The sequence below is a fragment of the Cryptomeria japonica genome, unplaced genomic scaffold, assembly GCF_030272615.1.
Source record: "Cryptomeria japonica unplaced genomic scaffold, Sugi_1.0 HiC_scaffold_199, whole genome shotgun sequence".
Taxonomy (NCBI): Eukaryota; Viridiplantae; Streptophyta; class Pinopsida; order Cupressales; family Cupressaceae; genus Cryptomeria; species Cryptomeria japonica.
Window position 1 is genome coordinate 70,001 of NW_026729021.1, and position 15,000 is coordinate 85,000.

At 60.0% G+C, this 15,000-nt stretch overlaps 1 non-coding gene across 1 annotated transcript; it reads left to right on the forward strand.

The window, feature by feature from the left end:
• Positions 1–11,314: 11,314 nt before the first annotated feature.
• LOC131868222 (5S ribosomal RNA) lies at positions 11,315–11,433 on the forward strand. Its single transcript, XR_009366713.1, has one exon. It is a non-coding gene; the product is annotated as a 5S ribosomal RNA (ribosomal RNA).
• Positions 11,434–15,000: the final 3,567 nt, after the last annotated feature.

The following is a 15,000-nucleotide window of genomic DNA, read 5'->3' on the forward strand; positions in this document are numbered from 1 at the left end:
GACTCGGAGCGGTCTATGCATCGGGCGCGCTTGGGGCGACTACCAGTGCCAACCCCTTATCCCGCGACGCGTCCGACAAAGAGAACGTTCCAAGGCGGCAGAGGAGGTTACCAGCCGAAGGATGCAGTAGCAATAACAGGTATAGTTCCGCGGCGGCCGAGAAGACTCACCGCATAGGAATCGGGATGCGAGGCGAGGGATGCGGCGGGAAGGCCCCGACGGCTAAACGGAAGAGGCTGCAGGGCCGCCTCGGAATGGTCCAAGCATCGGATGCGATTGGGACGACTACCAGTGCCAACCCCTTATCCCGCGATGCGTCCGATACACAGATAGTTCCAAGGCGGCCGAGGAGCCTCACCGCATATCAATCGGGGTGCGAGGCGAGGGATGGGGCGGGAAGGCCCCAACGGCTAGACGGAAGAGGCTTCAGGGCCACCTCGGAATGGTCCAAGCATCGGACGCGCTTGGGGCGACTGCCAGTGCCAACCCCTTATCCCGCGATGCGTCCGATACACAGATGGTTCCAAGGCGGCCGAGGAGCCTCACCGCATAGCAATCGGGGGTGCGAGGCGAGGGATGGGGCGGGAAGGCCCCAACGGCTAGACGGAAGAGGCTTCAGGGCCGCCTAGGAATGGTCCAAGCATCGGACACGCTTGGGGCGACTACCAGTGACAGCCCCCTATCCCGCGATGCGTCCGATACGAAGATGGTTCCAAGGCGGCCGAGGAGCCTCACCGCATAGCAATCGGGGTGCGAGGTGGGGGATGCGGCGAGATGGCCCCAACGGCTAGACGGAAGAGGCCACAGGGCCGCGTCGGAATAGTCCAAGCATCGGACGCGCTTGGGGCGACTACCAGTGACAACCCCTTATCCCGCGATGCGTCCGATACGAAGATAGTTCCAAGGCGGCCGAGGAGCCTCACCGCATAGCAATCGGGGTGCGAGGTGGGGGATGCGGCGAGATGGCCCCAACGGCTAGACGGAAGAGGCTGCAGGGCCGCCTCGGAATAGTCCAAGCATCGGACGCGCTTGGGGCCACTACCAGTGACAACCCCTTATCCCGCAATGCGTCCGATACGAAGATAGTTCCAAGGCGGCCGAAGAGCCTCACCGCATAGCAATCGGGGTGCGAGGTGGGGGATGCGGCGAGATGGCCCCAACGGCTAGACGGAAGAGGCCACAGGGCCGCCTCGAATAGTCCAAGCATCGGACGCGCTTGGGGCGACTACCAGTGACAACCCCTATCCCGCGATGCGTCCGATACGAAGATAGTTCCCAGGCGGCCGAGGAGCCTCACCGCATAGCAATCGGGGTGCGAGGCGAGGGATGCGGCGAGATGGCCCCAAAGGCTAGACGGAAGAGGCTGCAGGGCTGCCTCGGAATAGTCCAAGCATCGGACGCGCTTGGGGCGACTACCACTGCCAACCCCTTATCCCGCGATGCGTCCGATACACAGATAGTTCCGAGGCGGCCGAGGAGGTGGGGGAAGCAGCGAGATGGCCCAACGGCTAGACGGAAGAGGCTGCAGGGCCGCCTCGGAAATAGTCCAAGCATCGGACGCGCTTGGGGCGACTCCAGTGACAACCCCTTATCCCGCGATGCGTCGATACACAGATAGTTCCGAGGCGGCCAAGGAGCCTCACCGCATAGCAATCGTGGTGCGAGGTGGGGATGCGGCGAGATGGCCCCAACGGCTAGACGGAAAGAGGCTGCAGGGCCGCCTCGGAATGGTCCAAGCATCGGATGCGCTTGGGGCGACTACCACTGCCAACCCCTTATCCCGCGATGCGTCCGATACACAGATAGTTCCAAGGCGGCCGAGGAGCCTCACAGCATAGCAATCAGGGTGCGAGCGAGGGATGCGGCGAGGAAAGCCCCAACGGCCTAGAGGGAAGAGGCTTCAGGTCCGCCTCGGAATGGTCCAAGCATCGGACGCGCTTGGGGCGACTACCAGTGACAACCCCTTATCCCGCGACGCGTCCGATACACAGATAGTTCCAAGGCGGCCGAGGAGCCTCACCGCATAGCAATCGGGGTGCGAGGCGAGGGATGCGGCGAGAAGGACCCAACGGCTACACGGAAGAGGCTTCGGGGCCGCCTCGGAATGGTCCAAGCATCGGACGCGCTTGGGGCGACTACCAGTGACAACCCCTTATCCCGCGACGCGTCCGATACACAGATAGTTCCAAGGCGGCCGAGGAGCCTCACCGCATAGCAATCGGGGTGCGAGGCGAGGGATGCGGCGAGAAGGACCCAACGGCTACACGGAAGAGGCTTCGGGGCCGCCTCGGAATGGTCCAAGCATCGGACGCGCTTGGGGCGACTACCAGTGACAACCCCTTATCCCGCGACGCGTCCGATACACAGATAGTTCCAAGGCGGCCGAGGAGCCTCACCGCATAGCAATCGGGGTGCGAGGCGAGGGATGCGGCGAGAAGGACCCAACGGCTAGACGGAAGAGGCTTCGGGTCCGCCTCGGAATGGTCCAAGCATCGGACGCGCTTGGGGCGACTACCAGTGACAACCCCTTATCCCGCGACGCGTCCGATACACAGATAGTTCCAAGGCGGCCGAGGAGCCTCACCGCATAGCAATCGGGGTGCGAGGCGAGGGATGCGGCGAGAAGGACCCAACGGCTAGACGGAAGAGGCTTCGGGTCCGCCTCGGAATGGTCCAAGCATCGGACGCGCTTGGGGCGACTACCAGTGACAACCCCTTATCCCGCGACGCGTCCGATACACAGATAGTTCCAAGGCGGCCGAGGAGCCTCACCGCATAGCAATCGGGGTGCGAGGCGAGGGATGCGGCGAGAAGGACCCAACGGCTAGACGGAAGAGGCTTCGGGTCCGCCTCGGAATGGTCCAAGCATCGGACGCGCTTGGGGCGACTACCAGTGACAACCCCTTATCCCGCGACGCGTCCGATACACAGATAGTTCCGAGGCGGCCGAGGAGCCTCACCGCATAGCAATCGGGGTGCGAGGCGAAGGATGCGGCGAGAAGGACCCAACGGCTAGACGGAAGAGGCTTCGGGTCCGCCTCGGAATGGTCTAAGCATCGGACGCGCTTGGGGCGACTACCAGTGACAACCCCTTATCCCGCGACGCGTCCGATACACAGATAGTTCCAAGGCGGCCGAGGAGCCTCACCGCATAGCAATCGGGGTGCGAGGCGAGGGATGCGGCGAGAAGGACCCAACGGCTAGACGGAAGAGGCTTCAGGGCCGCCTCGGAATGGTCCAAGCATCGAACGCGCTTGGGGCGACTACCAGTGACAACCCCTTATCCCGCGACGCGTCCGATACACAGATAGTTCCGAGGCGGCCGAGGAGCCTCACCGCATAGCAATCGGGGTGCGAGGCGAGGGATGCGGCGAGAAGGACCCAACGGCTAGACGGAAGAGGCTTCAGGGCCGCCTCGGAATGGTCCAAGCATCGGACGCGCTTGGGGCGACTACCAGTGACAACCCCTTATCCCGCGACGCGTCCGATACACAGATAGTTCCGAGGCGGCCGAGGAGCCTCACCGCATAGCAATCGGGGTGCGAGGCGAGGGATGCGGCGAGAAGGACCCAACGGCTAGACGGAAGAGGCTTCAGGGCCGCCTCGGAATGGTCCAAGCATCGGACGCGCTTGGGGCGACTACCAATGACAACCCCTTATCCCGCGACGCGTCCGATACACAGATAGTTCCGAGGCGGCCGAGGAGCCTCACCGCATAGCAATCGGGGTGCGAGGCGAGGGATGCGGCGAGAAGGACCCAACGGCTAGACGGAAGAGGCTTCAGGGCCGCCTCGGAATGGTCCAAGCATCGGACGCGCTTGGGGCGACTACCAGTGACAACCCCTTATCCCGCGACGCGTCCGATACACAGATAGTTCCGAGGCGGCCGAGGAGCCTCACCGCATAGCAATCGGGGTGCGAGGCGAGGGATGCGGCGAGAAGGACCCAACGGCTAGACGGAAGAGGCTTCAGGGCCGCCTCGGAATGGTCCAAGCATCGGACGCGCTTGGGGCGACTACCGTTGCCAACCCCTTATCCCGCGATGCGTCTGATACACAGATAGTTCCGAGGCGGCCGAGGAGCCTCACCGCATAGCAATCGGGTTGCGAGGCAGATTATTGGGAAGGGAACCCCCTGGGATGCGGCTCAAGCAGTGCCCAAAGGGACTGGAATGCGGAATCACATCGAGAGACCCAAATGCTATACGAGGGCTCAAATCGAATTATCGATTTGGCCACGACATGGACGCATCGGAACGACTACCTTTGCCGAACCACTCGCAATTGCATCCATACCGAAACCAATAGACATTTCCGTTAGAGCCCTCGCATAGCATTCGGGAATCTCGCATGCCCCTCTAAATCGACCAATGCTGGCGCTCAATGAAAATCCGAGCGCTACCACCGTTCGAGCGCCAGCATTGGTCGAGTTAGAGGGGCACGGGGGAGAATGCTCCAGTCAACACCTCCCCTATATAAGTTATTTGTCCGATTCTCGCACAACCGTAGTCTGCCTCGTCGAATCAAACAACGGTCCCAGATTCCGACTTCCGTTCCGTAGAGACCCAAAAGCTAGATGGAGGCTCGCAAGAAAGAGAGTCGGCGCATAGCAATCGGGTTTCTCGAACGTTTAGGGACCGAGCTCACTTGCGGATAGGGCAAAATCCGCCAAGCAACCCAAAAGCTAGACGGGGGCTCGAATCGAATCGCCTAGGCGGCCACAACAACGACGTGTTGGATCGACTACCAGTGCCAAACCATTCAGCAAGACTAGTCTGTGTCGAGGCCGGATAGAGATTCTCAGAGAGCGCCCGCATAGCATTTAGGAGACCTGCCGCGTCCCTCACACTCGACAAATGGTGGTGCACGTTTATAAATCCGAGCGATCCCAACCCTTTCAAGCACCAACATCGGTCGAGATAGAGGGGCACGGAGGGGGCTGCGTGAGACAACACAGTCCCCTATATAAGTTATTTGTCCGATTCTCACACATCCGAAGAATGGTCATCAAATCGGACAACAGCCCAAACTTCCGACTTCCGTCCCAGAAAGCCCAAGAGCTATCTAAAACGTTCATGGCCGGAACTCGATCGCGGCTATACCAGTCCGCCAAGCAACCCAAAAGCTAGACTGGAGCTCTAGTCGAATCACCTCTGTGGCCATTGCAAGGACGTGTTGGAGCGACTACCATTGCCGAACCATTCCGCAGGTCGAGTCCATACCAAGGCCGCATAGAGATTCACGATGAGCTCCTGCATAGCAATCAGGAGACTTGCCGTGTCCATCACAATCGATAAATCCTGGTGCAAGATTTTTGCATCCGAGCGCTCCAACCAGTCGAGCACCAGCATCAATCGACATAAACGGGCACGGGGGGAGGATGCTCGAGAACACTACCTCCCCTATATAAGTTATTTGTCCGATTCTCAAGCAGCCGAAGTCTGGTCATCGAATCGGGTCAAAGACCACAACTTCCGACTTTACCCACAATGCAAGTCATCGAATCGAACATCGGCCCCCGAGTCGGACTCCATGCGTATGTCAGGTCATCGGACCCAAATTCCGCCTTCCTGCGCATGGCGGGCCATCAATATCAACTCGGTCATCGGACCCAAACTCCGCCTTTTTGCGTATGGCACGCCTTCAAATCGGTCATCGGACCCAAATTCCGCCTTCCTGTGCATGGCGGGCCATCAACATCAACTCGGTCATCGGACCCAAATTCCGCCTTTCTGCGCATGGCACGCCATCAACTCGGTCATCGGACCCAAATTCCGCCTTCCTGCGCATGGCAGGTCATCGGACACAAATTCAGACCTCGCCAATATGCCTACGTATCGAATCGGTCATCGGACCCAACTTCCGACTTCATCCATACTGTAGGGTCTTTGAGGTTGGCGCGGTGCGCTCAACCCAGGGAGTCGACCCATCGAAGCATACACCTCCCCTATATAAGCTATTTGTCCGATTCCCACACCTGTGTAGTTTGCACCTCTGACCAGGACATCGACCCCAACTTCCGAACTCGACTGCAACGACGGCACCAGCGCCTTGGTGCGCACCTTGCGACGCACAGTCCCAACATTCGCCTTCCTGCACATGGCAGGTCATCGGACCCAAATTCCGACCTCGCGAGTATGCCTACATATCGAATCGGTCATCGGACCCAACTTCCGACTTCATCCATACCGTAGGGTCTTTGAGGTTGGCGCGGTGCGCTCAACCTGGGGAGTCGACCCAACGAAGCATACACCTCCCCTATATAAGCTATTTGTCCGATTCCCACACCTGTGTAGTTTGCACCTCCGATCAAGACATCGACCCCAACTTCCGAACTCGCCTCCAACGACCGAACCAGCGCCTTGGTGCGCACCTTGCAACGCACAGTGCCAACATTCGCCTTCCTGCACGTGGCAGGTCATCGGACCCAAATTCCGACCTCGCGAGTATGCCTACATATCGAATCGGTCATCGGACCCAACTTCCGACTTCATCCATACCGTAGGGTCTTTGAGGTTGGCGCGGTGCGCTCAACCCGGGGAGTCGACCCAACGAAGCATACACCTCCCCTATATAAGCTATTTGTCCGATTCCCACACCTGTGTAGCTTGCACCTCCGATCAGGACATCGACCCCAACTTCCGAACTCGACTAAAAAGACCGCACCAGCGCCTTGGTGTGCACCTTGCAACGCACAGTGTCAACATTCGCCTTCCTGCACATGGCAGGTCATCGGACCCAAATTCCGACCTCATGAGCATACCTACTAATCGAATTGGTCATCGGACCCAACTTCCGACTTCATCCATACCGTAGGGTCTTTGAGGTTGGCGCGGTGCGCTCAACCTGGGGAGTCGACCCATCGAAGCATACACCTCCCCTATATAAGCTATTTGTCCGATTCCGACACCTGTGTAGTTTGCACCTCCGCTCAGGACATCGACCCCAACTTCCGAACTCGCCTGCAACGACCGAACCAGCGCCTTGGTGCGCACCAAAAGTGCGCACTTTTGGAGGGCACTTTTGTGCGCTCCAAAGGTGCGCACTTTTGGAGGGCACTTTTCTGCGCTCCAAAGGTGCGCACTTTTGGAGGGCACTTTTTGGAGGGCACTTTTCTGCGCTCCAAAGGTGCGCACTTTTGGAGGGCACTTTTTGGAGGGCACTTTTCTGCGCTCCAAAGGTGCGCACTTTTGGAGGGCACTTTTTGGAGGGCACTTTTCTGCGCTCCAAAGGTGCGCACTTTTGGAGGGCACTTTTTGGAGGGCACTTTTCTGCGCTCCAAAGGTGCGCACTTTTGGAGGGCACTTTTTGGAGGGCACTTTTCTGCGCTCCAAAGGTGCGCACTTTTGGAGGGCACTTTTTGGAGCTCCAAAGGTGCGCACTTTTGGAGGGCACTTTTTGGAGGGCACTTTTCTGCGCTCCAAAGGTGCGCACTTTTGGAGGGCACTTTTTGGAGGGCACTTTTCTGCGCTCCAAAGGTGCGCACTTTTGGAGGGCACTTTTTGGAGGGCACTTTTCTGCGCTCCAAAGGTGCGCACTTTTGGAGGGCACTTTTGTGCACTCCAAAGGTGCGCACTTTTGGAGGGCACTTTTCCTGTGCTCCAAAGGTGCACACCTAGGTGAGCACCTTCGACCACACCTTGTAGCACACCAAACTCTGACTTTCGACTTCATCCGCAATGCAGGGTCTTTGAGGTTGGCGCAATGCGCACAACCAGGGGAGTCGACCCATCAAACCCAACACCTCCCCTATATAAGCTATTTGTCTGATTCTCATACATGCGTAGCCTGCAGGAGCAATTAGGACATCGACCCCAACTTTCGGCTTCTAAACGAAAACAAGGTCTTTGAGGTTGGTGTAATGCGAACAACTAGGGGAGTCAACCCATCAAACCCAACACCTCCCCTATATAAGCTATTTGTCTGATTCTCATACATGTGTAGTCTACAGGAGCAATTAGGACATCGACCCCAACTTTTGACTTCTTAACGAAAACAAGGTCTTTGAGGTTGACGTAATGCGCACAACCAGGGGAGTCGACCCATCAAACCCAACACCTCCCCTATATAAGCTATTTGTCCGATTCTCATACATGTGTAGCCTGCAGGAGCCATTAGGACATTGACCCCAACTTTTGACTTCTTAACGAAAACAAGGTCTTTGAGGTTGGCGTAATGCGCACAACCAAGGGAGTTGACCCATCAAACCCAACACCTCCCCTATATAAGCTATTTGTCTGATTCTCATACATGTGTAGCCTGCAACAACGATTAGGACATCCACCCCAACTTCTGAATTCGTCTGCGTTGACCGCACCAAAGGTGCACGCCTTGGTGCTCACCAAAATCCGACTTCCGACTTCTTCTGCTATGCGGGGTCTTTGAGGTTGGCGCAGTGCGCACAACCAGGGGAGTCAACCCACCGAATGCAACACCTCCCCTATATAAGCTATTTGTCTGATTCTCATACATGCGTAGACTGCAGCAATGATTAGGACATCCACCCCAACTTTTGACTTCTTAAACAAGACAGGGTCTTTGAAGTTGGTGCAGTGCACACAACCAGGGGAGTCGACCCATCAAACGCAACACCTCCCCTATATAAAGCTATTTGTCCGATTCTCATACGTGTAGTCTGCAGCAGCGATTAGGACATCGACCCCAACTTCCGAATTCGTTTGCATTGACCGCACCAAAGGTGCACGCCTTGGTGTGCACCCTGGAGTGCACTTTGGTGCTCACCTCGGTGCACACTTTGGTGTGCACCTCGGTGTGCACCAAAGGTGCGCACCTTGGAGCGCACCAAAGGTGTACACTTTGGAGCGCACCACATAGGGTCTTTGAGAGGTTGGCGCAGTGCGCACACCAAGGTGGGTGTTGAGGTGCGTGCCGAGGTGGGTGGGTGCTAGGGTGCGCTCCATGGTGGGTGCCAGGGTGGGTGCGTGCTAGGGTGGATTCCAAAGAGGGTCATAGGGTGGGTGCCAAGGTGGGTTGGTGATATAGTGGGTTCAAAGGTGGGTACTAGGGTGGGTTCCAAGGTGGGTCACAAGTTGGGTGCCAGGATGCGTGGGTGTTAGGTTGGGTGCCAAGGTGGGCTCCTGCGTGGGTGGGTGCTAGGGTGGGTTTCAAGGTGGACGCGAGGGCGGGTGCCAAGGTGGGTAACAAGTTGGGTGTTAGGATGGGTGAGTGCTAGAGTGGGTGCCAAGGTGGGTGGGTGCTAAGGTGGATGCCAAGGTGGTTCACAGGGTGGGTGGGTTCTAGGGTGAGTTCCAAGGTGGGTCACAGGTTCAGTGCTAGGGTGGGTGTCAAGGCGGGTGTCGAGGTGCCTGGGTGCTAGGGTGTGGATGCCAATGTGGGTCATAGGGTGGGTACTAGGGTGGGCTGCAATGTGGGTGCCAAGGTGGGTAACATGCTCGGTGGGTTCTAAATTGGGTGCCAGGGTGGGTGTGCACCCACCTTGCCCGAGGTGGGTGCCAAGGTGCCAGTGTGGGTGGGTGCTAAGGTGGATGCCAAGGTGGGTGAGAAGGTGGGTGATAGGTTGAGTGGTAGGATGGGTGGGTGCCAAGATGGGTCACAGGGTGGGTGCAAGGGTGGGTAGGTGCTAGGGTTGGTGTCAGGGTGGGTGGGTGCTAGGTTGGGTTCCAAGGTGGGTGCGAGGGTGAGTGTCAAGGTGGGGTCACAGGTTAGGTGCTAGGATGGGTGAGTGCTAGGGTGCAAAGGTGCCAGGGTGGGTGCTAGGATGGGTCGATGCTAGGGTGAGTGGCAAGGTGGGTCCACAAGTGTCAAGGTGGGTGCCGAGGTGGGTGCCAAGTCGGCGACTGCTATGGTGGATGCCAAGGTGGGTCACGGGGTGGGTGCCAAGTTGCTAGGTTGGGTTCCAAGGTGGGTGCCAACGTGGGTGCTAGGGTGCGTGGGTTAAAGGGTGTGTCACAACGTGGGTGCCAGGATGGGTGCGCACCCACACTGGCCAAGACGGGTGCGGGTGCAAGGTTGGGTTCCAAGCCCGGTCACAGGCTGGGTGCTAGGATGGGTGGGTGCCAAGGTGGGCACCAGGGTGGGTGCACCCACCCTGGCCAAGGTGGGTCACGGGGTGGGTCCTAGGGTGGGTAACGGGGTGGGTACTAAGGTGCGTGCCAAGGTGGGTCATAGGGTGGGTGCCAAGGTGGGCACCAGGGTGGGTGTGCACCAACCCTAGCCAGGGTAGGTCACGGGGTGGTTGTCGGGGTGGGCGTCAAGGAGCCAAGGTGGGTGGCAAGTAGCCAAGTTGCGTGCCAAGGTGGGTGTCGGGGTGGGTGCCAAGGATCCAAGGTGGGTGCCAAGGAACCAAGGTGGGTGTCTGGGTGGGTGCCGAGGTGGGAGCCAGGGTGGGTCCCAAGGTGAGTGCAAAGGTGGGTGCCAGGGTCAAGGTGAGTGCCAATGTGGGTTCCAAGGTGCCAGGGTCAGGGTGAGTGCCAATGTGGGTTCAAAGGTGCTAAGTTGGGTGCGAGGTTGGGTGCGAGGGTGGGTGGGTGCCAAGGTGTGCTAGGTGGAAGCCCGGGTGGGTCGGCATCCCATGGGTGTCGAGTTGGGTGCCTGATGGGTGCTTCTTGTCAAGTTTTAGTCGTCGGGACTCATTTCGAGCCTTAGAGGTCGTTTCTTGTCCGGTTGCCCTGTCTTCGACCTGGGAACCCAATTTTGGTCCTCGGGTCCCATTTTTTTTTGTCTCGCATCCCACTTTTGGCCTGTGGCCTTTTCGGGGTCGATTCTCGTTTTGGGCATCAGAGCATGTTTCTTCTCCTAAAACCCAATATTTGTTTATTAAGTCTCGGAACACATTTTTGTTCTCGTGGACCCATCATGGGTCTTGGAACGCATTTGTGGTCCTTGGGTCCCATTTTGCATCCCGAAACTTGTGTTTTGGTGCTTGATCCCTATTTTGGGTGCCCACCTTGCACCAAGTGCGCACCCGGGGCAAACCGAGCGCCTTGGTGCACCGGGGCAAGATCGAGCGTGCACCCGAGGCGCCCCGAACATGCACCAAGGTGCACTCGGCCCACATGTGAGCGCAGGTCGTTGCGCCCGAGGTGGTGTGTGGGCACCGCGTTGCAGACGGGACACTGCACGCACACGACGCCCCCTCCAGGTGCACGCACGTAGGCCGGGCCGGGTGCACACCCGACGCCCTAGCAAGGTGCGCGCACCCGGGCAGGGCTCACACTTGGCGAACGGGGCGCACTTCGCGAGGGAGGGTGTGCACCTCGACGGGGGTGGGTGGCCGGGGTGGATTCGCACGTGGGTCGCGGTTTGCTAAGTACACACTGCGACAAGCTCATAACGGGTGCGATCATACCAGCATTAGTGCACCGAATCCCATCAGAACTCCGCAGTTAAGCGCGCTTGGGCCGGAGTAGTACTGGGATGGGTGACCTCCCGGGAAGTCCCGGTGTTGCACCCTTTTTTAGTTTTTCGCCGGGCGTCGCAATGCTATTTGAATAAACCTTTTGCTCGTTTGCGTTCTCGTCGGGGCCGGGCCGGGCCGGGGTGCGCTGCCCGCACTACCGCGCGCGCGGGGGCGACACCGAGCGCGCACCCGAGGCACCCCGAGCACACAGGCCACGGTGCAACCCGGGCGTTGTGCGCGCACCCCGGTGCGCCCGAGGTGCTGCGCGCGCACCCAGGTGAAATCGGTGTGCACCTCGGCCAGTGCGCGCTCGGTCGAGTCGCGCACGTTGGCCAAGGTGCACGGTGATGTTTCTTACTCTAAGGTTCCGCACCAGACGCCCGGGACAGGTGAGCGAAGCTGGGCGGGGCCGGGTGCGCGGCCGGGGCAGGTGCACGCAGCTGGAGAGAGCTTTGGAGCACACTTCGGAGCGCACCAATGATGCGCTCCATTCAAAAGTTTCCTGAAAAGGCAAAAAAAGTTGAGATTATAGAATTTCCCACTTGAGAGATTGTAAAAAAAAAAAATTTAAAATGAAGGAAACGCGGGTGCCAAGGTGTGCGCAGCCCAGCCAAGGTGTGCGCACCAAGGCGCCCACCCTGGCGAAGGTGCACGCAAGGTGCGCACCCGAGGCAAACCGGACAATTAACCCAACTTTCGACTTCGCGCGCACCTTGGAGCGCACTTCGAAGCGCTCCTTGGTGCGCACCAATCTTGGGCACCTCGGAGTGCACCATGGCGCCCACCAAGGTGCGCACCCGGGGCAAACCGAGCTCCGACTTCGTGCGCACCTTGGAGCGCACGAAAGGTGCGCACCATGGCGCCCACCAAGGTGCGCAGCCCAGCCAAGGCGTGCGCATCAAGGTGCGCACCCTGGCGAAGGTGCGCACCCGGGGCAAACCGAGCTCCGACTTCGTGCGCACCTTGGAGCGCACAAAAGGTGCGCAACCCAGCCAAGGTGTGCGCACCCCGGTCAAACCGAGCTCCGAATCGTGCGCACCAGAGGTGCACGCCATCGTGCGCACCTTGGAGCACACTTCGGAGCCCTCCTTGGTGCGCGCCGATGTTGCGCACCTCGGAGCGCACCCGGGGAAAACAATGCAATTAACCCGACTTTCGACTTCGTGGGCACCTCGGAGCGCTCTCGGGTTCGCACCTCGGAGCACACCGAGGTGCGCACCTTTGATGCGCTGCCTTCACCAATTTCCAGAAAAGGCAAGAAAACATTGAGAAGGTGTGCGCACCGAGGTGCCCACCCTGGCGAAGGTGCACGCGAGGTGCGCACCCGGGGCAAACCGGGCTCCGACTTCGTGCACGCCGCACCTTGGAGCACACTTCGGAGCGCTCCTTGGTGCGCACCAGGGCGCGCAACCCAGCCGAGGTGCCCACCCCGGCGAAGGTGCACGCGAGGTGCGCACCCGGGGCAAACCGGGCTCCGACTTCGTGCACGCCATGGTGCCCACCGCGGCGAAGGTGCACGCGAGGTGCGCACCCGGGGCAAACCGGGCTCCGACTTCGTGCACGCCGCACCTTGGAGCACACTTCGGAGCGCTCCTTGGTGCGCACCATGGTGCCCACCAGGGCGCGCAACCCCGCCGAAGGTGCACGCGAGGTGCGCACCCGGGGCAAACCGGGCTCCGACTTCGTGCACGCCGCACCTTGGAGCACACTTCGGAGCGCTCCTTGGTGCGCACCATGGTGCCCACCAGGGCGCGCAACCCCGCCGAAGGTGCACGCGAGGTGCGCACCCGGGGCAAACCGGGCTCCGACTTCGTGCACGCCATGGTGCGCACCGCGGCGAAGGTGCGCACCCGGGGCAAACCGGGCTCCGACTTCGTGCACGCCGCACCTTGGAGCACACTTCGGAGCGCTCCTTGGTGCGCACCAGGGCGCGCAACCCAGCCGAGGTGCCCACCCCGGCGAAGGTGCACGCGAGGTGCGTACCCGGGGCAAACCGGGCTCCGACTTCGTGCACGCCGCACCTTGGAGCACACTTCGGAGCGCTCCTTGGTGCGCACCATGGTGCCCACCAGGCCGCGCAACCCAGCCAAGGTGTGCGCACCAAGGTGCACGCGAGGTGCGCACCCGGGGCAAACCGGGGTCCGACTTCGTGCACGCCGCACCTTGGAGCACACATCGGGGCGCTCCCGGGTTCGCACCGGCGTTGCGCACCGTGGTGGGCACCTCGGAGCACACCAAGGTGGGCAGCGAGGTGCGCACCTTTGATGCGATGCCTTCACTAATTTCCATAAAAGGCAAAAAAAAAACGAGATTTTAAAATTTCCGTTTTGAAAGATAGTGAGAAAAAGGGAATGCTGGTGCCATCTTGAGCCCGCCCTGGTGCGCAGCCCAGCCAAGGTGTGCGCACCAAGGTGCCCACCCTGGCGAAGGTGCGCGCCCGGGCAATTAACCCAACTTCCAACTTCGCGCGCGCCAGGGTGGGAGCGCACCCAACAACCGGGCCTGGGAAGAGCCAATGCGAGAAACCCCACCAAACGCTCTGACAAAAAAAGAGGGGGCGCTCCAGTAACCCCGCTTCGGAGCGCACCCTGGGCAAACCCAGCCAAGGTGCCCACCCCGGCCAAGGTGCAGGCGAGGTGCGCACCCGGGGCAAACCGGGCTCCGACAACGTGCACGCCGCACCTTGGAGCACACTTCGTAGCGCTCCCGGGTGCGCACCTCAGAGCACACCAAGGTGGGCAGCGAGGTGCGCACCTTTGATGCGCTGCCTTCACTAATTTCCAGAAAAGGCAAAAAAAAAAGGAGATTTTAAAATTTCCGTTTTGAAAGATAGTGAAAAAAACGGAACGCGCGTGCCATCTTGAGCCCGCCCTGGTGCGCAGCCCAGGTAAGGTGCCCACCCTGGCAAAGGTGCGCACCCGGGCAATTAACCCTACTTCCGACTTCGTGCGCGCCAGGGTGGCAACCGGGCCTCGGAAGAGCCAATGCGAGAAACCCCACCAAACGCTCCGACAAAAAAAGAGGCGGCGCTCCAATAACCCCGCTTCGGAGCGCAGCCGGGGCAAACCCAGCCAAGGTGCCCACCCCGACGAAGGTGCACGCGAGGTGCGCACCCGGGGCAAACCGGGCTCCGACAACGTGCACGCAGCACCTTGGAGCACACTTCGAAGCACTCCCGGGTGCCCACCGGCGTTGCGCACCGTGGTGGGCAGCGAGGTGCGCACCTTTGATGCGCTGCCTTCACTAATTTCCAGAAAAAGGCAAAAAAAAATGAGATTTTAAAATTTCCGTTTTGAAAGATAGTGAAAAAAAAGGAACGCGGGTGCCATCTTGAGCCCGCCCTGGTGCGCAGCCCAGGCAAGGCATGCGCACCAAGGTGCCCACCCGAGGTGCACACCCGGGGCAAACCGGGCTCCGACTTCGTGCAGGCCGCACCTTGGAGCACACTTCGGAGCGCTCCTTGGTGCGCACCATGGTGCCCACCAGGGCGCGCAACCCAGCCAAGGTCTGCACACCAAGGTGCCCACCCCGGCGAAGGTGCACGCGAGGTGCGCACCCGGGGCAAACCGGGCTCCGACTTCCGTGCACGCCATGGTGCCCACCGCGGCGAAGGTGCACGCG